Genomic DNA, 23,996 nt, shown 5'->3' on the forward strand with positions numbered 1-23,996 from the left:
AAATACCAAATTAGTTGTAGAAGACATGAAAACATGCATATTTTTGCATAAATCAAGATAGATATGGCATCCATGATTCCATTGTAGTTACTAGTATGTACATCAACCATCTATATTCTAGCGATTACAAACATACATCAAATTTTTAAGCATATTATAAAACATAAAACATAGAGCATATTATGATTTATCTAGCAAGTGAGCAACTGTCAACATTTGTCATGTCCAAAATTCAAATAATAATGTTTACAAAATATGTCACTTGGTCACCGCCAAGACAAAAAAGGTTCAAAAGTCAAATTCACAAGCCTACAAGTCTAATGAGTAATCTATGACAAAAGTAGTAAATTGTGAATATATCTACTAATCTCTCCTCCTTCCACCACGAAGAGAACGTGGTGGCGGGCCTCCACGTGGTGGCAATGAAGAAGATGGTGCCTGTGGAAGTTGTGGCAGTGGCACTATAATTGATGAAGAAGAACCCCCTGCTGTTGGTGTTGAACCATGGAACCTAGGAAACAAGGGACCAGATGGGGGTGGGGGTGGCATATCAACACGATCATCATCATCCTGGAATCGCTCAAAAAATTGAAAAACACTGGTTAACAAAAAAATTAAAAACATGAATTAGAGAAATGCTTTATAAGGAAAATTCATACCACAATGGACATACCTGAATAAGAGCGTCCTCTAATTGCTCTAATCGCAACACTCCATCCTCCAAATTGGGCTCCTGTAGATTCTTGTCCCAAATCAATAGGTCTTTATTAGACTTTGCATCTTCACAGTAATGGGACAACAATCACAAGTTGTAATGAACATAAACCAAGCTCTCTACCCGGTCTAAACTCAACCTGTTCCTTTTAACACTGTGGATGAAAGAATAAGAGCTCCAACACCTCTCTGCAGAAGAAGTGTTTACCACCTGTGAGAGCACTCGCAATGCCAAAGTCTGTAGAAGTGGAGTAACCCCTCCATGCATGTTCCACCACTCAAGAGAAGAAAAAGTCTCTCGATCTCTAATTCCATGCATGCTCCCAAATGGATCAGTGTTAAGCGTATAGTTGCTCAACTGTCTCCATACCAATGCAGCCTCCTCCTCATTAGGGATTACTTTACTCAATGCAGCCATATGTTTTTTGTGAACCTTTTGATCTTGGTGTGGTTTTCTCCTGCTTCCCCCCCCAGGTGCTAGTGTTGAAAACCATGATGAATGATAGTATTTAGGTGTCAAAACATATGCTAATGCATGCAATGGAACATTTAGCATTTCCCATCGGTTTTCCACCTCTGCACGAATATAATTGTACAAGTTGATATCTCTAGGCTCAACAATGTATTTAATTTGCCCCAACATGCTATCCATTTGCTCATACACCTCCCCAATTACTAGTCGATCTGAATCTCCAAACTTGATCATGTAATAAATTGGTTTGGTGAATTGCAAAACATATTTAACCTGTGACCAAAAGTAAATGTCAAGAACTGTGTCCTTGACTACATTAGCACCATCTCTGTCAGTGTTAATTTCATCCCATGATTCAGCACACACCAAATTAGTTAAAGCTTGTCTCATTCACTAGCCGCCTAAAGGTGAGGTAATAACTGGCAAATCTTGTCTTTGCAAGTTTAAGCAACTGCAACTTGGAGTAAGTGCCATAGAAGTAGTTTATCCTTGTATGCACTGTGATGAATTTAATGAGTTGCTTCCCTCTCCTGTAAAGCTCAGTAATCCACCCACATTCTTTGTGCCTCACAATATCATGCATCAAAAGGTTCAATGTGTGAACCAGGGACCCAGACCAAAAGATGTGTGGATGAGTACACTCAATAATTTTTCCTGCTGCCTTACAATTTGCTGTATTATCTGTGATCACTTGAACCACATTATTCGGACCAACATCTTTGATTGATTGCAATAGGAGATCTGCAATGTTTTGTGCAGATGCACTGTTGGAGGAGGAGTCATGACATGTAATAAATACTGCACCACTAGAAGAAACACCAAGAACATTTATCAAATGTTGGTTTCTAATATTTGTCCACCCATCTGATACAATAGATACCCCAGAATCTACCCACTTATTTGTAAAACATGTCAAAGCTCTTTGAACCTTAGCTTTTTCTCTTTCTAACACTGTTCTAGCTTTCTCATAGTTGGGCGCCTTGTATCCTTTTGGGGCTTCATTGATGGCCTTTACCATTTCATGCCAATAGGGAGAGCGAAGCACATTGAATGTGTAACAAATAAAATATATAAGTAATATAAATATAATGTAAAAGATAATAATAATAAATAATAATTAGTTAAGCTAGTAATTAGGTTGAAGAGGCATGTCTAATAGGACATGACTCTTCATGAAGAGACACTTGCTTGATATATAAGCAAGCCTCTCGTTCTCATTGTAAATCAATTCATTCTTATTCTTATTCACATATTTAACAAATAATATTTGTATCCTCATGGATATCTTTATATTCCTAGTTTTCTGGAATAATTAATTTATAGAAGGAACTTTGTTCGCTTCATTCGGTATCAGAGCCACGTTTGGCTGATCACCAGGCCTTTGGCTATCAACCTATCATCAACCTTGTTGCTATCATAATTGAAGCGTTTCACCACACATTGGGAGATTCTCCATTTTTTAGGTCTTTGGCCATTTGCTACTATTTAAAAAATAAATAAAAATAATAAAGAAGGGTATATAAAAAAAAAGAGGAAAGGAAATAATATATTCTGAACAAACAAAAAAAAAGTGAAAAAAAATAAAATATATATATATATATAAAGGTTTTACATTATTGATAAAAAGTGCATAATAAAGCTAAGCGGGAATCTTTTCAAGTATATTTAAGACTTTTTACGTGGAGAAGCCCGTGGTTTTAGAAACCAATGGTAATTGCCCGTGGTTTTAGAAACTAGTAGTAAGTTTTACATTTTACGTGGAGAACATTAACCGAGGTTTTAGAAACAACCCATGGTAATTGCCCATGGTATTTTAAAAGAAAAGGATATTTTGATAACATTGGAGAAAAAAGGTGTGATCTAAATAATTTTAATCGTACAAATCTAAAGATTGTGACCGTACCAAGAGAAGATTGTGACCGTACCAATAGTCACATCTCATCCAAATTTTCTGAGAAAAAAAATATTATTATAATTATAAAAAGGGATACTATATAAGCCTTATATAGTTACATATAAAAGGAAAAGCGGGTCTCAAAAAAGTATATATAAAATTCTATATAATTATAATTTTATAATATATATAAATTAAAATTATATAATATATATAATTTATAAATATATATATTAAAAAAAATTATTATTATATAAAAATTTTATTGAAAGAGTGAACAAAAGAAGGAGAAGAAGAGAATATTTAAAATATATATATATATATATATATATATATATATATATATATATTAGATTTTTATAAGAGAGAAGTGGAAATATATTTTATAGATTAAAAGAATATATACAAAAAAAAGAAAAAAAAGAAGAAATTATATAAAAAGAGAGGGAAAAAAAGGAGAGAGAATATATCATATAAAAAAAAATAATAATAGAAAAAAATAAATAAATAAATTCTTGAAAAAAAATTATTAAAAAAAAGTAATTTAAAAAATATTTAATATCCAAGAAGCAAAAATGGAGTCTAATACAAAAATGAAGGCCATAAGATTCCTAGAAACCGCACCCAGAGACGGTAAAGCGTTATTTAACATTAAAGGAACTCTCGTAGGAAAAGATGTTATTATTTCTATTTCTTTGGCTGAAGATGCAAATTATATAACACCTAAAATCACAAACCAACTAGTGAATCTAGAGTCAAATATAACTGAAAAATTAGAATTAGACCTTTTTCGCAATAAAATATATGACATAGCCAATTTACAGTTAAACATTGAAGATTATACATTTGTATCACAATTCTCAGTTCAGACCCTATGGAACAATCAAGGGGACATTATTTTGGGTTTACCTTGGATGGAAACTTTAGGTTCCTTGATTCTAAATACTAAGAAAAAGTTTTTAACATTTTCTTACAAGAAGAAGAAAATAACACTCCAAGATTTTACACTAGAACCAAATTCAGTAACACCAGAAGATATCTCAGATATTTCAAAAATATTGTCTCAAGAAGGTAAAAAGGTATTACAAAATATCCAAAAAGAAATTGACAAAATCAAAGTTGACAAAAATGAAGAAGTTTCTCGATTTAAAAACCATAGCGAAAAATTACTGTCGCAAATTAAGAAACTTAAAAAGGACAAGAAGTCGTTAGAAAACCAGGTACAACAACTTATTAAGAAGGAAGCATCAAATGTAGGGATTCAAGTTGATGACAAAACAACAAATACCGATCCAATGTGTATGAGAACTCAAGAAGACAACTCAGTTGAAAAAACAGCACACGTAGATGTTGCAGTTAAGACAATGGACATCCCAAGTGAATGTTCCATAACCAATTCAACAACATCTTCGCCAGAAGAAAATCTAAAAACTCCATATCGATATCCGAATCACGAGAGTAGACCAATCAACCAGGCTATGTATTGGTACCATTCAAACCAGAAACAACAAACTGATGTTTCATATAATAGTGGCGTGGGAATTGTCGCTAGCTTAAAGTGGAGTTTTGGCTTGTTTCAAGGGGCAGTGTTTGTGATAATGAGTTGTTCTTATCATTTAGGGATGTTTCACACTCATTTCCAAAGTTTCAAGCACTGTTGCACAAGTGTCGTCACTATCATCGCAAAGTGTACCTTTAGTGTTGCACATGGGGAAAGCCATCACAATGTCGTAGCATTGAGGGAAGTATGTTGTTCATGTATTTTGAGTGATCAATGATGTGTCTTCAATTGTTCTAAGTGTGTGATCATGCTCAAGTTTTTGTTTGAAAATCAGAAAGGCATAAAGAATTTCTTATTTAGATAATTAGTTGTGATTCTTTTATCTGTATGTTCTTCTTTTATCATTTCATTCATCAAGCAATTACCAAAACAATGACACAAGGACAACAAATGTAGGCGGACAAGCAGGGAAAAACCCCTATCTAGGGGAAAACCCAGTCAACAATTCTTCCTTCAATAGTTTCTTGAGATAATCCAAGACTCTAGACCCAGACAAAGACTTCCTCCACACCAAGTCATCCCTCAATCCTTCTTGCAAATGATAACCCTTCCAAAACAACTTCGACCTAGCAGTATCAACAACAACTTCGACCCAGTAATAGTAAGAGCAGCGACTTCGACCAAACTAGAAAGACTTTGATATCCCTTGATACACATCAGAACTAAGTGAGAGTTGTCCAAAAATTTTGATCTTGAGGTCTTCTATCTCCTTCCAGAAACTCACACTTCTTTCTAGTTCCTTTTCTAGCCCTTTCTCAACATTGTTATTTTCTAGCTTCCAGCTTCAGAAATCGAACTATGTGAGAGAGAATGAGATGCTCCAAATGAATTCGAACTGCCTTGTATTTATAGCCTTCCAAGGAGGTCGAATTACTTGTCTTGAGACCGACTTGGTGTGGAGGAGACTAAATTCATTTTTGACTCAAAAATAATTATTTTTACATGATTCGAAAGCCCAAGAATGGTCTCTTTTAATGTACAAAGACTCTAATTACTCAGAATAAATCCTAGAAGTCCTCAATGGGGATTTTGACCTAAGCATGAATCCCATGCTTTAATAGGTCATAATATTAGTAATAAAAATATTTTCTTCATTCATTTGATAAGTACATATCAAATACATTGATGAAGACTGAACCTAGTTACAAATTTCAACACTCCCTCTTAATTAGGGAGGTATTGATCAGTAAAGTACAAGGAAGATCTCAGAACACATGAACCGTAAAGAATTTTAGGCACCGCAATGCCATGGACTAGATTCCTATAACTAGGGCAATCCATCCAGGTGGGACTAAGATGGACTAAATCTTCCAGCCTCTCTAGGTACCATTAGGCTTACTTACTAACCATCAACCCAGGGATCTGGGTGTGTGTATGAGGTTAGAGCTCCGTGACCAATGCCACTCTCCCTATTTCGGGAACTAGACATCAACACAAAGTTCCAGCCAATGTCCTCCCAGGCAATGTCTTACACACAAAGCCTTAACTTCCTGATTATTCCAATCGGTAACAGATCAGCAACAAATCTCTCCCAATCAAACTAATAAACAACTCTAAGCATGTAAAACATGTTATCAAACTTTCGAGAGATTTACCTGTACAAACACAACCCCAATCAGTAACAAACTTTCAAATGTACATAAATAGATACAAATCTCTGGGGTCTTACAAACAGCTTGATGTTGCTTTTCAACTTTTCATAGCAGAACTTAGAGCTTTCCAAATGAATCTTGACAGAAGATTCCTCAACCATACAACTTCCTTTCCTACTTCTCATGCAACAACATATTCCACAAATTGATCTGGCTTTTCTTATAACAACAGCCCTTCAAAATACATTCTCCAATTTATTTTATCAAGGTGTCCATCATGACTATGATATGACCTCCCTCTCAACTAGGGAGATCCCTTTCATCCAAGCTCCCTCTCAACTAGGGAGGTCCATTTCATCCAAGCTCCCTCTCAATTTAGGGAGATTTCTTTCATTTAAGCTCCCTCTTAACCTAGGGAGATTTCATGGAGGCTCCCTCTTAACTTAGGTAGTTCTTCTTCTTATCCACGACACCAGAGAATCTTTCATGGATCCTAACCTTCTCATCAGAGTTGTCATGATCATCATCATTCACATCATGCTTATCACATCAACTTTACTTTACGAACATCTTCACCATCTTTGAATATTATGTCCCTGCACAACTTAGATAACAAGTACAACCAAATCTATAAAAGCATGAAGTTAATCATATCAAAATCATGGAAGCATTCAACTTTAGATATAAAAAATACTCAAACTTAGTTACACACAAGAGACACATACACTTCAACTTCTTGCTAGGGTTTTTGTCATAAACCCTAGACTACTTCATCAAGACTTTGAGCATTTCATAATAACTTTCATTACATCTAGGGTTTCAATGTTTCTTCTAGAGATATGACATGCCCTACTACATCATATTGTAAACCATAAAAACAATTCAAAGAAATATAGATCTACAATGTATCTAACAATTTCAGAATTCATATGTTAGACTTCCCATTAGGATTTCATACATGAGATTCAACAATCAAAACTAATCACAGCTCCATCAACAACATGAGTAGCTTCCACTAGGGTTTGATGTAAACCCTAGATTTCACTAATTCCTAATAATCATAACTTAAATCCAGATTTCAACAATCTTATACAGATCTCAAATTATCACATTGTCACCATATATTAGAGATTTTGACTTTTACTAAGGTTTAGTTACAAAACCCTAGAATTCACAAATACTATCATCCTAGCAAATCAAACCTTGACTAGGGCTTAGTTCTAAAACCTAGGACTCATGACCATCAATAATTAGGTCAACTCATATATCTGAGATTCTGTCATCATGCAAAAGGATATCATAATGTGTGTTAGTCAAACCCAGCTACACAAATATCAATGAGTTAAACATATAACAAACTTTGATCAGACTAGGGTTTGATCAGACAAACACACACAAGTCGAGGATTTCATTTCTAGGACATTATAAGAGTCTTGCTTACACACCAAACCCTAATGATTTAGGGTTTTAGTACAAAACATAACAAACCCTAAAGTACTAATACTTCAAAGGTTCGGGATTTCAGACATTACCATTCAACCTAAGAAGTTAGGGTTTCCATAATCACACCAAAATCCCAAGCATAACATCATCAAAGCATCAAACATTTTCTTTTGACTTCAACAATAATCCTAAGTAGGCTAGGGTTCCACACATTATCATCAATATACCCTTAAGTTAGGGTTTTCACAATGAACCTTTCTAGGGTTCCACAAGAGTAATCAAAGATATGAGGAGGGTAGATTTATCTAATCATGAATCACCCAATCAAAAATCTTTAAGATTTGGGAAATGTGGACACAAAGATGTTAGTAATAGCTTATCAAGAATGAATATGAAGAGAGAAAAAACTTGTAATTAAAAACATACCTCTTATTTCTTAACAAACCTTGTAATGCTTTGTCTTGTGAGGCCTTCTGCCTTGAGTCTTCAACAAGTTTTCTTAAACAAGGAAAATAAGAGTAGAAATGTGATTAGTATTTAATGCAAACAAAACTAGATAAGGAAAACTAAAAATGAAAATGGTAATAGGATACTTATCTTTGGAGGTTGATGAGGGCTCCCTCTAATCTTGAGGTATACCTATAATCTTAAGGACATAAAAATTTGTTTTTCCAAAATATGTTAAACCTACAAATACTAAAAATCAAAAAATAAAATTACTAGACCTTAGATCCAGTTCTTCGAGCTTAGTCTTCTTTGTAGATCTTTCTACATTGGCTTGATCTCTGCTTCTTTTCTTGTTCTTCGGATTGTCAGGACAACCACTTCTATAGTGGCCCATCTTGTGGCATTGGTAGCATTCTATCTTGGACATATCAACCCTCCTTCTTGGCCCTCTTGACTTCTTGGAGTGTCCTTTCTTGTGAGACGCAGAGTATGCATTTGTGTTAATTTTAGGTATGTTCTATGCTTAGAGCAATTTATTTCGATTTTCATAGTTAGCTCAATATCTTTTCCAGATTAACAATCACATCAACATTAAAATAAACTACAGATAGAACATAAACATAAATCACAGAAGACAAGCCAAGACAAGAGGACACAAGATGTGGTGCTAGCCAGGGACAAACCCCAATGTGGGGAAACCCTTGATCAATTCTTCTTATATGTTCTTCAATAGTTCAGCACAGAGAGAGAGAGAGAGAGATAGTACATTTACAACAGAAGTCAACACTTTGACTTATCTAGATAAGAGAATAGATCATCTCTAAGAAGATGATACATGAGATCAGTTGAAGACATGCTGCTTCAACTGATTCTCCAAGGTGACTCCTTCACCTATCATTGTGCTACATCTCGTCATCACACTGCACCTCACTGCACCATGTTGCACCCATCATCACAATGTTGGACCTTATGACCATGTTGTACACATCATACTGTTGCACCTTATGTTGCATTGTTGTCCCAGTGTTTAGCACTGTTGTACCTTGTGCCACTACAACACCATGCTGTCACCCATGTGCTTGCTGCACCAAGTACCATACTTCTGTCCCAATGTGCTTGCAGCACTATGCTTGCTGCACCTTGTTGTTGTTGTTGTCCCATGTACCATACTATTGCAACACCATGAACTTGCTGCACTAAATACTAGATGTCCCATGTATCTCTGCTGCACAATGTCACAATGTCATTGATCATTGTGTTGTCCCAACAAGCTGTTGTCCCATCATTGTGTTGTCCAATGAGTTTGTAGCACCATGTACCTTTGCTGCCATGTCACAATGTCATTTTTGTCCATGCATCTTTGCAGCACTATGTAGCCTTGTTGTCCATGCGTCTTTGCAACACTATCTAGCCTTGTTATCCATGCATCTTTGCAGCACTTTTGTAGCCTTGCTGTCCATGCATCTTTGCAACACTATCTAGCCTTGCTGTCCATGCATCTTTGCAACACTTATGTAGCCTTGTTGTCCATGCATCTTTGCAGCACTATCTAGCCTTGATGTCCATGCATCTTTGCATCACTTATGTAGGCTTGTTGTCCATGCATCTTTGCAGCACTATATAGCCTTGTTGTCCATGCATCTTTGTAGCTCTAAACCATACCTAGAAACAACGTTTAGGGCTGCCTTTACGACAACATTTAGGGCTGCCTTAGAACAACGTTTAGGGTTACCTTTAGGACAACATTTAGGGCTGCCTTAGAACAATGTTTAGGGTTGCCTTTAGGATAGCATTAGGGCTGCCTTTAGGATAGCGTTAGGGTTGCCCTAGAACAACGTTTAGGGTTGCCTTCTTTGCTACGACTAGGGCAGCCTCTTTTCCTCCAATGTCTAGGGCGTCCACTCCTATATTTCTCTTCCACTAAAACCCAAGACAAGTGGAGAGAAATCAAGATAGAAGTGTGTGTAGACTATCAAGTCATCTTCTTTTATGCTAAAACGTTGAGCACATGTGGGGTTTATTTGGTTGTTGACCGACCTTGACGAATTGTCTTATAACACAAATAAATTCATAACTCCATGAATACTTATCGGAATCAGATGATCTTTAGATCAATCCTACACCTCTCGATGAGAGGAGTCCAAGAAAAATATCAGCTGCCATAAATAAGATGACCCACATGGAGTTTCGCCCTAGTTGCTTCTTCTTCGTTGTTGGATACCAAAGAAATTCTCATTTCTTCTTGAGTGCAAGCATTCCACAATTGTTCAAAGGTAGGGGCTTACTTCCAACTATTGAGACTTAAAGCAAAAGAACTCCAAGTAGGTGGTAATCCCAATAGTGCAGTGATTACTAGCTCCTTCTCTGGTACAATTTCATCTATGGTTGAAGTTCACCTCTAATTCTTGATATCCTCACGAAGAAGGAAGCCATAGTATCATCCTTTGTCATCTTAGTAGTCCTTAACTCATTCTTCAAGCTTGCTACTTGACCAATATTTTTGATAGTGAATAATTTTGACAATGTTTCATACATTTCTTGAGCATGGCCTATGTTGGAAATGTATGGGACAAGATTTTCTTTTATGCTTTCTACCATTAGTGTCATAGCCAATATCTCCAATTCTCTATACTTCACCTTGTTTGCATCACTGGATTCTCTGATAGGCTTCTTCATCTTTCCTTTGACCACATCCAAGACCTTGTTCTTTTCAAGAATGAGGTCAATCCTCTTCTTCCAAGACCTGTAGTTTGATGCTCCTTCCAATTTGTTCTCACTCTTTATTGTGTTCAACATTGTCCTTGAAGATAGTGAGCTTCTTTTCTTATAAGAGCTCCTTATATGATCTCTTGATCAAACTCTTAGATTACTTCTAGTAGATACTCAAAAATACCTTTTTCCTCCTTCACCTTAGCTCTGATTCCATGTTAGAAAATAAGAAAGGCATAAATATTTTCTTATTTAGATAATTACTTGTGATTCTTTTATCTTTATGTTCTTCTTTTATCTTTTAGTTCATCAAGCAATTACCAAAACAATGACACAAGGACAACATATTTAGGCGGACAGCTAGGGTAAAACCCCTATCTAAGGGAAAACCCAATCAACAATTCTTCCTTCAATAGTTTCTCGAAATAATCCAAGACATTGGACCCAGACAGAGACTTCCTCCACACCAAGTCTGCCCTCAATCCTTCTTGTAGATGATAACCCTTCCAAAGCAACTTCGACCTAGCAGCATCAACATTAGCTTCGACTCAGTAGCAGTAGTAGCAACAACTTGGACCAAACTAGAAAGATTTCGATCTGCCTTGATACGCCTCAAAACTGAGTGAGAGTTGTCCCAAAATTTCGATCTTGAGGTCTTCTATCTCCTTCCAGAAACTCACACTTCTTTCCAGTTCCTTTTCTAGCCCTTTCTCAACTTCACACTTTTCTAGCTTCTAGCTTCAGAAATCGCACTATGTGAGAGAGAATGAGATGCTCCAAATGAATTTGAACTTCCTTGTATTTATAGCCTTTCAGGGATGTCAAATTACTTGTCTTGAGGCCAACTTGATCTTCTTCAGGCTGACTTGGTGTGGAGGAGACTAAATTCATTTTTGACTTAAAAACAATTCTTTTTACATGATTTGAAAGCCCAAGAAGGGTCTTTTTTAATGTATAATGTCTCTAATGACTCAGAATAAATCCTAGAAGTCCTCAATGGGGACTTTGGCCTAAAACATGATGACCCGAGCATGAAACCCATGCCTTAATAAGTCATAATAATAATAATAATAATAATCTCTTCATTCTTTTGATAAGTACATCTTAAATACATTTATGAAGACCGAACCTAGTTACAAATTTCAACAGTTTTGTCCTTGTTCACTTTGGCTTAGTGATTCCATACTTTGACTCATCTGGAAAATTTCACTCCTGGGCAACTTGACCTCAATCAGTGTTCTTGAACTGCACATTGCACAGTCTTAACCCTCAAGCTCTGACCTTGCCTCTTGGAATTGCACATTACGTAATCACAGAGCCCAACCTTGACTGTTGAGCTCCATAACTGTGCAATTTATGCCTTCCAGTCAGCCTTAACTGCACACTGTGCAATGTCAAGCCTCAAGCTTCCAACCTGGCACCTTGAGTTGCACAACTGCGCAATCCTCGAGATTGTTCTCCCTCTAGAACTGCGCATTGGGCAAATTCAAACCTCAAGCCTCAAACTTGGGCCCTTGAACCCCTCAATTGCGCAATCTCCCAACATATTCTCCTATCTGAACCATGTATTGTGCAACTTCAAACCTCAAGATTGACCTCCTGAGTTCCCCAACTGCGTAGTTACTTAGCCCAAGCCCTCAGAACTGTGCACTGCACAGTCTCAAGCCTCAAGCCTCAAGCCTCTGGCTTAAGCCCTTGAGTCCCTCAATTGCGCAGTCCCTTTGCCCATGCATCCTCAACTACACATTGTGCAGTCTCAAGGCTCAAGCCTCCAACCTGAGTCCTTGAGTCCCTCAATTGCGCAATCCTTTGACCCTGGCCATCCTGAACTACGTACTGCACAACATCAAGCCTCGGTCCCTGACCTTGGTGTTGGAAATAATACTGAGAGGGGGGGGGGGGTGAATCAGTATTAGCAAATCAATAATCTTTTTATTTCCATTATCAGATTCATATATGCTACTTCAGTTAAGGCAACCCGCGTGTATACGCAATTGTGTTTAATGCAACTAGCGTATATCCAGTAAACTTATGAATCAGTTAGTTGATCTTTAGTGAGTGCATCAGAACATTATCAACCAATAAACAATAAACAGGTGGAGTAAAACAGAACAGATCATCACACATAAGAGGCACACATGAACAAAATGATATAAGGTGGAAACCCAATGTGGGTGAAAACCACCTACTGCAATTTGTCTCTATCTTCTTTTAATAAGAAACTTCTTTTTACAATATTTATGTACTGGTGCAGTCTTATACCAGTATGCAGGGTTCTACCTGCAAAAGGCTACAACCTTCTCTCGTTCTCTAGTGTCTCCTGGAAGGGAGCTACAACCCCCTTAGCTCTTGTACTAGCTAATGTACTAGTATGTAGATGTTGACCAACAAAAGGCTACAACCTTCTCTTTTCTTCCAGGGATCACGTTTCATAAATTTTCAGAATGGATCCATAAATACAAAACAATCACCACTGCAATACAATCATTAACTCTGAATAATTCAACAACTGAATCATTGTAACCCTATCATCAAAACACAGTCACCAGAACACAGACCAGAGCCTAGAACTCTGCAACAATCACTAGAACCAATAACAACCTGAAATATCAAATCTCATAATGTATACACTACTTGATTGTGTCGAGCCAGTGTGTATACGCGCTTTAACCAGAGAGAACCCGCGTACAGATCTGAAAATAATTACTTATACCTTCGCTGCAATTTTCAACTTCAGATATACTCAGAACATAAGATATAAAGGATAAGACATGCGTCAGTATTCAGATCTATTCATGATCATACCATATAATGATAATGCATTTTAGTCTTCATGATCCTGGTCCATCAACCTTTATAAACCGCATAGGTGCCTCCTTGGTTTAGATCAAGCAAATCATCACAAACCCATAACTAGCATACTAGATCTCACATTTCATCAGATATTCGTCACTTACACCCCTTCACTCTTGGCCTAATGATCTTCTCCTTATATAGGTTTAGGCCTCTCTCAATACCATGGTCCAAAACCACATAGAACCAATACCTTGGACCCAATACCTGGGGTCAACACTTCAGACCAAATACCATGGACCAATACCAAAATACCATGGACCAAAACTTAGTTTTCCAACATGTACGCGCCTTTCCTTCTGTGAACCTGCGTGTGTATGTATACACGCCTTTTTTTCAACTAACCTGTGTGTATACACACTTTCATCAAGGTTAACCTACGTATATCTCTCTCTGATCATTAATTCTTTGATCTTGACCTGCTACACTATGATCTGTCATCTGAGTGAGTTGCCATCAAGGACAACACCTGTATCATACCTCTGAGTGAGTTGCCATTAAGGACAACACCTGTATCATACCTCTGAGTGAGTTGCCATCAAGGACAACACCTGTATCATAATGCCAACAATCTCCCCCTTTGGACTTGATGGCAACAACCACACCAATTCACTCTCCCCCTTTAACATCAAGGGCAAAGGGCAGACCAAGATATTCTCTCCCTTGATATACATTCTGTTGTCCATACTCCCCCTGAGTACCTGCTGAAATCTTTGATTGAGCTCCCCCTTTGTACATGCCATGATGTACCAATCCGTCCATGCTCCCCCTGAGCATAACATGACTCTATACATTGCCAGTGAACTTCCTAAAGACTCATACATACATCAATCTCCCAACCAAGTGGGGATACCCTATTTTTGACTCATCCACCCAACCAAGTGGGGATATACCAAAAGTTTATACATGACTCAAAAATAAGAAACATTACATCATCCATCCCATGCATAGTGGGGTTACAAATCAAAGACTAGCAATCTAATCAAGACCATGATAGTCATCAGCAACTATCATACACCATATATGATTTGCACCATAAGCATCAGCATCCAGCCTTGTAACCTGCAATACCATTCTTTTGACCAACCAGCAAGATGTATCATTTAGCCACATAAGCATCATCACCAAAGACTTCTCACCATAATGCCAATCAATGCATTATTTGAAGTATATGCTCCCCCTGAACTTGTGTCATGCCATCATCAACCAGTGACTGAACCATTTCCCGAGTCTGTTCTGCTGCCTTTTCTTCAGAGCTCCATATACATGACTCTGCAGCCTATAACTCGCGTATATACACGACTTATCTTCATAATATCTACGTATGCAAATTGGAATACTGAAGGTCTACACTTTCAGTTTCCCTTGTGTCTGTTATGTCAGCTAACTGAGTTATGCCACATCTTTCTGTCTCTAATTCTGTCTTCTTCAATACCTGGAATTGTGATGATGTATGATCCTCTTGCTTTGGTGTTCGAATTTTGCTCCTGCATTCCTTACTTTATGTCCAAACTTGTTACATGCATAACATCTTACATGTTTCATATTCCTCCTATAGCAGTCAATGGCTTTGTGACCAAACATATTGCAAGCAAAACAATATCCCTTGAAGTACCTGGAACGTGATGATCTTTCTGTGTGACGGTCTTGAACCATTCTACTTCTACATCTGGCTGCAACATGTCCAAGATTATGACATACATAACATTCAAAATTATTCATCGGAGGAAATAATCGTCTATCACTTCCACTGTTAGGAACAAAAGATTTCCTTGGTTGCTGTTGGGGTTGACCACTTATCTCCTTGTTGATCATTTCAGATTTTGTATTAGAATTCCTTTCCTCTCCCTGTGAGCTAGATTCACCTTCAACAGTTTCATAAAAACCAAGACCAGTTTTGATAGCAGGGGATCTTTGACTACTAAGAATATCATCCAAAATCTTAGTATTGTCTTGAAATCGTAACAGTTTATCCTTTTCTTCTAATTTACCTTTTAAGATATTTACCTCAACCTGATGTTGTTCTTCCTTTTCCAGATATTGCTTCCTTATGTTTTCTTCAACTTTTCTTCCTTCTTCCACTTGTTGCCTTAATTCGAGCACTTCATGTTCTTGTTCTTCAAGAGCTTCTTTATTCTGCTTCTTTGATTCTTTAAGATCTTCTTTTAGAGAGAGGATCTTAGATTCAAGTCTCTAAATTGTTATGCTCTGATCTTTTACTACATCTTGCAGCTGCTCCCTTACTCTGGTTACTGTCTCCAACTATTCTTTTAATTTGGTAACTTCTTCTATTTCTACATCCTTATTTTCATATGCCATGAGAAGTCTAATGTCTTCATCACTATTGGATGAGTCATTACTTTTATCATGAGTATAATAACTTCTATTACCTTCTTCAGACATCTTTCCTTTGTTATGAGGGCATCTAGCAGCGTAGTGACCAACTCTACCACAAGAAAAGCATTTGAAAGGTAGCTTACCTTTGAACCTTCCAGATCCCCGTTCAAGATTCTTGACAAAATTTACCTCATATTCTTCTTCTAAAATGTATCCTGATTCATTGAGTTTTTCTTTTCCATTTGCTGACACTTTAAATGCGGCTTCTCTCATCTCTAATGGTCCTCCTTTTCTCATCTCAAAAGCAGTTAAGATTCCGTGAAGCTGCGTCATAGTGAATTTCTGCAGATCCTCCTTTTCTTCTATGGCAAACACTTTGGATTCAAATTTAGCAGACAAGGATCTCAAAACTTTCTCAACTAAGACAACTCCCTTAATTTCTTCACCTAGATTCCTCATACAATTGACAATCTCATCTATACGTAGGAAGTATTTAGTTATGCTTTCATTACTATGCATCCTAAGAGTTTCATGCCGTATTCTGAGAGTTTGAAGCTTAGCACGTTTTACCTGATCATCTCCTTCGTAGCTTAGAATGATTTTGTCCCATATTTCTTTGGCTGATTTGAACTACATGACCTTGACAAATTCTGATTGTGTGAAACTTCCCAATAAGACAATAACAACTTTGGCATTGAGTTCATATTGCTTTCTATCTGCTGTATCTGTAGGAATTGTTGATGGATATGTATATCCTCCTTCCATGATTCCCCAAACATCCGTTCCAAGCGATTGTATATATGCAGTGGTTCTTATCTTCCAGTAGACAAAATTGCTCCCATCAAAGATTGGTGGTCTGATGGATCCCTCTCTTTCGTGATTACTCATCCTGATGGATCTTCCTTCAAGCGATCAAGCTTCTTCTGAAGGACCGGCTCTGATACCAATTGTTGGAAATAATATTGAGAGGGGAGGGGGCTGAATCAATATTAGCAAATCAATAATCTTTTTATTTCCATTATCAGATTCATATACACTACTTCAGTTAAGGCAATCGGCGTGTATATGCAACCATGTTTAATGCAACTAGTGTATATCCAATAAACTTATGAATCAGTTAATTGATCTTTAGTGAGTGCATCAGAACATTATCAACCACATAAACAGTAAACAGGTGCAGTAAAACAGAACAGATCATCACACATAAGAAGCACACATGAACACCATGATATAAGGTGGAAACCCAATGTGGGTGAAAACCACCTGCTGCAATTCGTCTCTATCTTCTTTTAATAAGAAACTTCTTTTTACAATATTTTTGTATTGGTGCAGTCTTATACCAGTACGCAGGCTTCTACCTGCAGAAAGCTACAACCTTCTCTTGTTCTCCAGCTTCTCCTGGAAGGGAGCTACAACCCCCTTAGCTCTTGTACTAGCTGATGTACTGGTATGTAGGTGCTGACCTACAGAAGGCTACAACCTTCTCCTTTCTTCCAGGGACCACGTTTCATAAATTTTCAGACTGGATCCATAAATACAAAACAATCACCACTGCAATACAATCATTATCTCTGAATCATCCAACAACTGAATCACTGTAACCCTGTCATCAAAACACAATCACCAGAACATAGACCAGAGCCCAAAACTCTGCAACAATCACTAGAACCAACAACAACATGAAATATCAAATCTCATAACGTATACGCTACTTGACTGTGTCGAGCCAGCGCATATACACGCTTTAACCAGAGAGAACCTGCGTACAGATCTGAAAATAATTACTTATACCTTCGCTGCAATTTTCAACTTCAGATATACCCAGAACACAAAATATAAAGGATAATACATGCGTCAGTATTCAGATCTATTCATGATCATACCATATAATGATAATGCATTTTAGTCTTCATGATCCCGGTCCATCAACCTTTATCAACCGCATAGGTGCCTCCTTGGTTTAGTTCAAGCAAATCATCATAAACCCATAACTAGCATACTAGATCTCACACTTCATCAGATATTCATCACTTACACCCCTTCACTCTTGGCCTAATGATCTTCTCCTTATATAGGTTTAGGCCTCTCTCAGTACCATGGTCCAAAACCACGTAGAACCAATACCTGGGGTCAACACTTCAGACCAAATACCATGGACCAATACCAAAATACCATGGACCAAATACCACAGACTAAAACTTAGTTTTCCAACATGTATGCGCCTTTCCTTCTGTGAACCTGCGTGTGTACGTATACGTGCTTTTTGTTCAGCTAACTCGCGTGTATACGCACTTTCATCAAGGTTAACCTGTGTATACCTCTCTCTGATCATTAATTCTTTGCTCTTGACCTGCTGCACTATGATCTGTCATCTGAGTGAGTTGCCATCAAGGACAACACCTGTATCATACCTTTGAGTGAGTTGCCATCAAGGACAACACCTGTATCATAATGCCAACACTTGGCCTCTGGAAATGCGCAATCCCTGAGTCAGTTACCCAACCAGTCGCCAGTTCCAACCCTAACAAGTGATTTCATGAAGCATCTTAGGCTACGGGTTTATCACACTGATGTCATCTTGTCATGAGTGGTTTGCAGTCACATGTATTCTATTATGTCATGATAGGATGATGATGAAGGAGATAGAGAAGGAGACCATGCTAGAAGATACCCTTGTAGCTGCAAAGACAAGTTGATCCATCAAGAGAAGACAAAGGGACATCGGTTTGGAACAATAGCTGAAGACCAAGACCACATTGGAGACTCCTTATCTTCAAGTCATGAGGAGGAGGAAGAAGAAGAACATGTTCCATATTTCAAGAAGATAGAAAGGAAGCAACAACAAAGAGTGACTTGACACTGCCATGTCATCATGCAGTCCATGTCACTAGTGTCATGTCATGTCATCAATCATCATCTACCACATCATTTTATGGAATATGTAATTCAACATTGGAAAATGTATTGTAAAAGTGGAAGTCCAAGAGTCATCCATGTAATGTGAAAAGTCATGTAGGAAGTCAAAGAGTCATGGAGAAGTCAAACAATCATGAGGGTAGTCCAAGAGTCACAAGGGAGGTGAATGGTCACCTCATTTGTTATATATACACCCTCATTGTACAAGCAAAAGACTTTTCACCTTGGCTTCTCCCATAAGGCATCAAAGAGACAAAGTCAGTACTTTTGGGGAGCAAGTCATGGCTCCAATGCTCCACTATTGGAGCTAGTGATGTTCATTGTATACATGTATCTTGGGACTTTTACTTAATACTTGAAGCCTGATGGCTAACATGTTTTCATGCATGGATTGTGAATATTTGTAAGATTGTTCTGTGAATGTTTATGATTCATGTTTGCTTTCACCTGTACTAAAGTAGTTGAACTATTTCAATTATTTTAGTGCTTATCTTATTGAAAATGTGTTGTAATGGTTGTAACAATTATTGCATCTATGTGGAATATTCTGCTTGATGTTAGGTGATTCTCTTTTTCGCTTGTGCGCGTCTACTAGGGTGGCACTATTACCTCTCTTTTAAGAGGCTCACTTCTCCTCCCTCTATAGTAGAAGAACCTTGATAGACCTGCAACCGAACATTCACCAGACACACTTGCTTTTCGCAAAGGCACATACACACTTCTCTCTCTTGCTGATAGCTAAAGCCAAGGCAAATCTATAAGAATACAAGGCAACTAGGTTGATACTCTAAATGGGGTGCCTATTCCAAACGATGCGAGGTCTTATTGGGACTTCACATTGGGGAGACCCCCCTTGGTTGAAAGATTTCCAGCACTGTTAGCACCTCCCTTACTCCATTATATACTAAGACAACATGTTAATTTTGTAGAAATGGGTTCGACATCAAACTTTTTTCATGATGCCTCACCTATAGTGGGGGATTGTGGTGGCCAAAACATATCATTTATGTGATGAAAATATAACTTTTTTTTTTCCCCTGGGAAAAAGTCGTAATTTCTATTAAATATTAAGAAATTACATTTTGCAGATGCCGAAGCATATTCATATGGAGGCAGCATTGCCTGTCGAGTTCAAAAACTGTAGTTCTAGGAAGAGAAAAACCAAGTTGTCTCCACGCAGGGAGCATTTTCAAAAAAATAGTGTGACTGACAGTGATCAAAATTGTGACCATGCTCTTCGCAGAGAGGAATATATATGCTGAATATAAGCAAAAAGATTTGAGCTGAACTCATGTCTAGACAGTATCTATGTACATGCTATAAACAGAAAAGTTACTGATAAAGTGTGGGCTTTATAGCCCAACATCCATATGATCATCAAAAGGTCTGTGATAGTGCTGGTAGTATATGCCGTCGATTTCCTCCTGGATCAACCAGTGTTCTCCTTCTTTGTGCGCGGCCTCTTTGGAGAGCTGGTCGGCGACAGTGTTCTGTTCCCTGTAAACGTGACGACAGACAAATGATTCAAAGGAAGTAGTCAGTCTCTTAGCTTCATCAAGTATGTGTCTTAATGAAAATGCATGACAATGAGATGCATCATTCAGCCAATTGCAAACAATTTTAGAGTCTCCAAATAGCTGTAGGTGTCTGCATTGTTTATGGATAGCAAAGTGAATGATGTGTTTGGCCGTGCACAGTTCAGCAAAATTATTTGTGCCTCTACCAAGATTGATTTGTAACTTGAAGCAATGCCTTTCATTGAGATGGAGAATAGCACCACCCCCACAGCCCGCTTCTTGGGCCGAGCCATCGAAGAAAGCCCATGGTTTTGATTTGTCGATGGGCACAGGTCTGATGATTCGAGGTGGGGCGGGGGGATCCTCTTCAGGTAACATGTTATAATCAGCAATCGTATGGAGTAATATAGATGGCCAGTGAGGGGCTCTGAGATTAAAGATTGCCTGATTGTGTGCGGTCCAAACGGCCCAGCAGGCCAGCAGAGGTAGGTTGATAGATTTCCCAGTGTGATTATGGCACCAGTTATTCCATGCTTCAGTGAGGTTGTTACCTTGCCAATTTTTCAAAAGCGGGAATTGAGAGGTGAGAGATTGCCAGAATTGAAGAGAAGAGCTGCAGAATAAGAACAAGTGATCAGTACTTTCTTCTGCCCTATGACATAAGTGGCAGCGAAAAGGTCCATAAAAGGATCTCTTCATGAGATTGGTGCCTGTAGGAATTTTGTCAAAAAGGATGTTCCACATCAATAATCTTGTCCGGGGTGCTGAATTAAGTTTCCAGAGCGCTTTCCAGGTGGGATGTATATCCGGGGGCCTATAAGGTTCCATGAGCCTTAGATATCCTAGCTTCGGGGTGTAAATACCATGCTTAGCGAACGCCCAGATGATCTCGTCAGGTCCTTCTGTGAGCCTGATGTGAGCTTGAGTGAGAGCGTTTGTATACTCCGTCCATTCATTTTTCCACTGATCAGGCATTTCTAAAGCTTGGGCGGATATCCATGCTTGCTGGAGGAAAGAGGAGTTTGCATAATCTCCAATATGTTTAATGTGTGTAATCCCTCTGTTATGAAGATATCTAATAAGATCAGCAGATAACCTGTGGGCATTTCCACATCCGACCCACGGGTCCATCCCAATGCGAACGGCTTTTCGTTCCTTTATACGCCAAGTGATTCCTTCACGTAGCAGAGGTAAGGTGCCAATGACCGCTTTCCAGATATTGGAGATATGGTGATTAGTTCCATGCTGTGTACAGATCCAATCCAAAACGGTTTGTGGCTTGATGTATTTTGCATATGCGACTCGAGACCATAGGCCATTTGAGGTAAGAAGCCGCCATCCGAGTTTGGCTGCCAATGCCTTGGAGAAGAAATCAAGCCTCTTAATGCCCCAACCACCCCATCGCTTGGGCTTGGCGATGGTATCCCATTTGACCCAGGCGAATAGTCTCCCCGGCTGGTGGCCTTTCCAAAGAAATCTGCAGCAAATACTTTGGAGCCTATTCAATATGCCTTTTGGAATCCAGGCTAGGGCCATCCAATAGACTGGGGTGGCTTCAATTACAGCTTTGATAAGTACTAATCTGCCTGCTCGTGAGAGATATCTGTGGTACCATATCTGTAGCCTCTTTTCCACTTTAGCTATAAGCCACAACCAGTCGGCAATTTTGTACCCAGTTGGTTTAAGTCTAAATCCGAGGTACTTTATTCCATCCATCAGATTCAAAATGGCAAAGGGAAAACGCTGAGTAGCATAGGCGGATTCATGAATAGTGCAGCCAACCATAGTGATCGTGGACTTGTTTTCATTGATCTTCATTCCAGTAGCTTGCTGGAATAGAAGAAAGGAGTTATGAAGAGAAGTGGAGTCCCCAATGCTGCCATTCAAGAAGATCAAGATGTCGTCAACAAATAACAGGTGAGTAAGGTAGAAATTATCCACGACTTTGATGCCAGTCAATTGATGCCTGTCTCTGGCAGATGTGATAATTCTACTTAATCCTTCCATAATCAGCAAGAACAGCAGAGGTGAGAGAGGACATCCCTGTCTAAGTCCTCTCTCTGAAGTAAAGAAAGAAGTAGCTTCCCCATTGAGTAATACACTATATGATACATCGGTGATGCAGCTCATCGTCCATTTAATGAAACCATAAGGGAAACCAAGATGAGTTAGCAGCAACCTTAAATACAACCAGTTTGTTCTGTCAAAAGCCTTGGATAGATCCACCTTGAGGATCATTCCCTTTTGTTTTTTGATTTGCATGGTGTGCATGAGTTCTTGAGCAGTGGCTATGGCCTCATGGATTTGTCTTTGATGCAAGAAAGTGAATTGTTCAGAGGATATGTGTTGCGAGAGTATGGGCTTGAGGCGATTGACAATAATCTTGGCAATGATTTTGTAGAGGCAATTGCAGAGAGAGATGGGGCGGAAGTCATCGAAGGAGATCGGGGCATCGGATTTAGGTATAAGGGCGATGAAGGTGGATTTGATAGCAGAGGATATTCTACCTCTCCTTCTGCTATCCTCCACAATCTTCAGAAGGTCATTCCCCAGGATGTCGAAGAATGCGATGTAGAATTCTATGGACCACCCATCTGGTCCAGGGCTCTTATCTTTTTTAAACCATTTCAGTGTAGCCTCCAATTCCTCCATGGATACTTCCTTCTGTAGTTCATCCGACTCTTCCTGTTCAACATATCTAGGAAAGAGTTCAGCCACTCTCATGATCTCCAAGATATTAATGCCTCCAGGAGCTTTATATATACCTCTAAAGTGCTCAGTGGCCAGTCTGGCCAGGTTCTGTTGAGATGAAACAGGGTGGCCTCGATCATCCCTTAATTCCCAAATAGTGTTGATGGCTTTGCGGCCATTGGCGAATTTGTGATAAAATTTAGTATTATTGTCCCCCTCAGTGAGCCAAGTAGCCCTGCTCCTTAGCCTCCAGCTTTCTTCTCTTTCTTTCAGAATTTGAGAGCGTTTAGCAATAAGTGTAGTATACAGTTCCTTGCTCTCCTGGGTGGGGAAGGTCCCAGATGATGATTCCTCAAACTCAGCAATGACCCGTTCCGCCTCTTTCAGAGTGTGATTATCTTGGATGCGCTTTTGGTGAGCCCAATGTTTGGTGGTCTGCTTGAGTTCTGTAAGCTTTCTAACAAATCCCGCAGAGAGTTCCTCATTTTCCCTAATGGGGTTGTTCTGCCAGTAATTATGGACCAGCTGAATATACGAGGGGTCCTGAAGCCAAGAGGCATTAAATTTGAAGGGGCTTTTGATTTTGTGATTAAGGCTTTCTGCCTCCAGGAAGATAGGTCGGTGGTCGGATATGCCACCAGATCCAACCCATTGGCGAATTCTGGGGAGACTGTTATACAGGGTCTCCTTAATAAGGAATCTATCGAGTCTCCTGGCCAAACTCTGATCCCCACTCCTGTTATTTGACCAGGTGTATTGTAATCGAGCAGATGGAATGTCCACCCAATGATGATCCTCTAATAGGTTGGAGAGGGTATCGGAGAGGGAGTCGACCTATGCCATATGTCCC

This window comes from Pinus tabuliformis, chromosome 3_2 (assembly GCF_031772625.1).
Source record: "Pinus tabuliformis cultivar Carrire ecotype Pingquan chromosome 3_2, CPIR1, whole genome shotgun sequence".
Lineage (NCBI taxonomy): Eukaryota > Viridiplantae > Streptophyta > Pinopsida > Pinales > Pinaceae > Pinus > Pinus tabuliformis.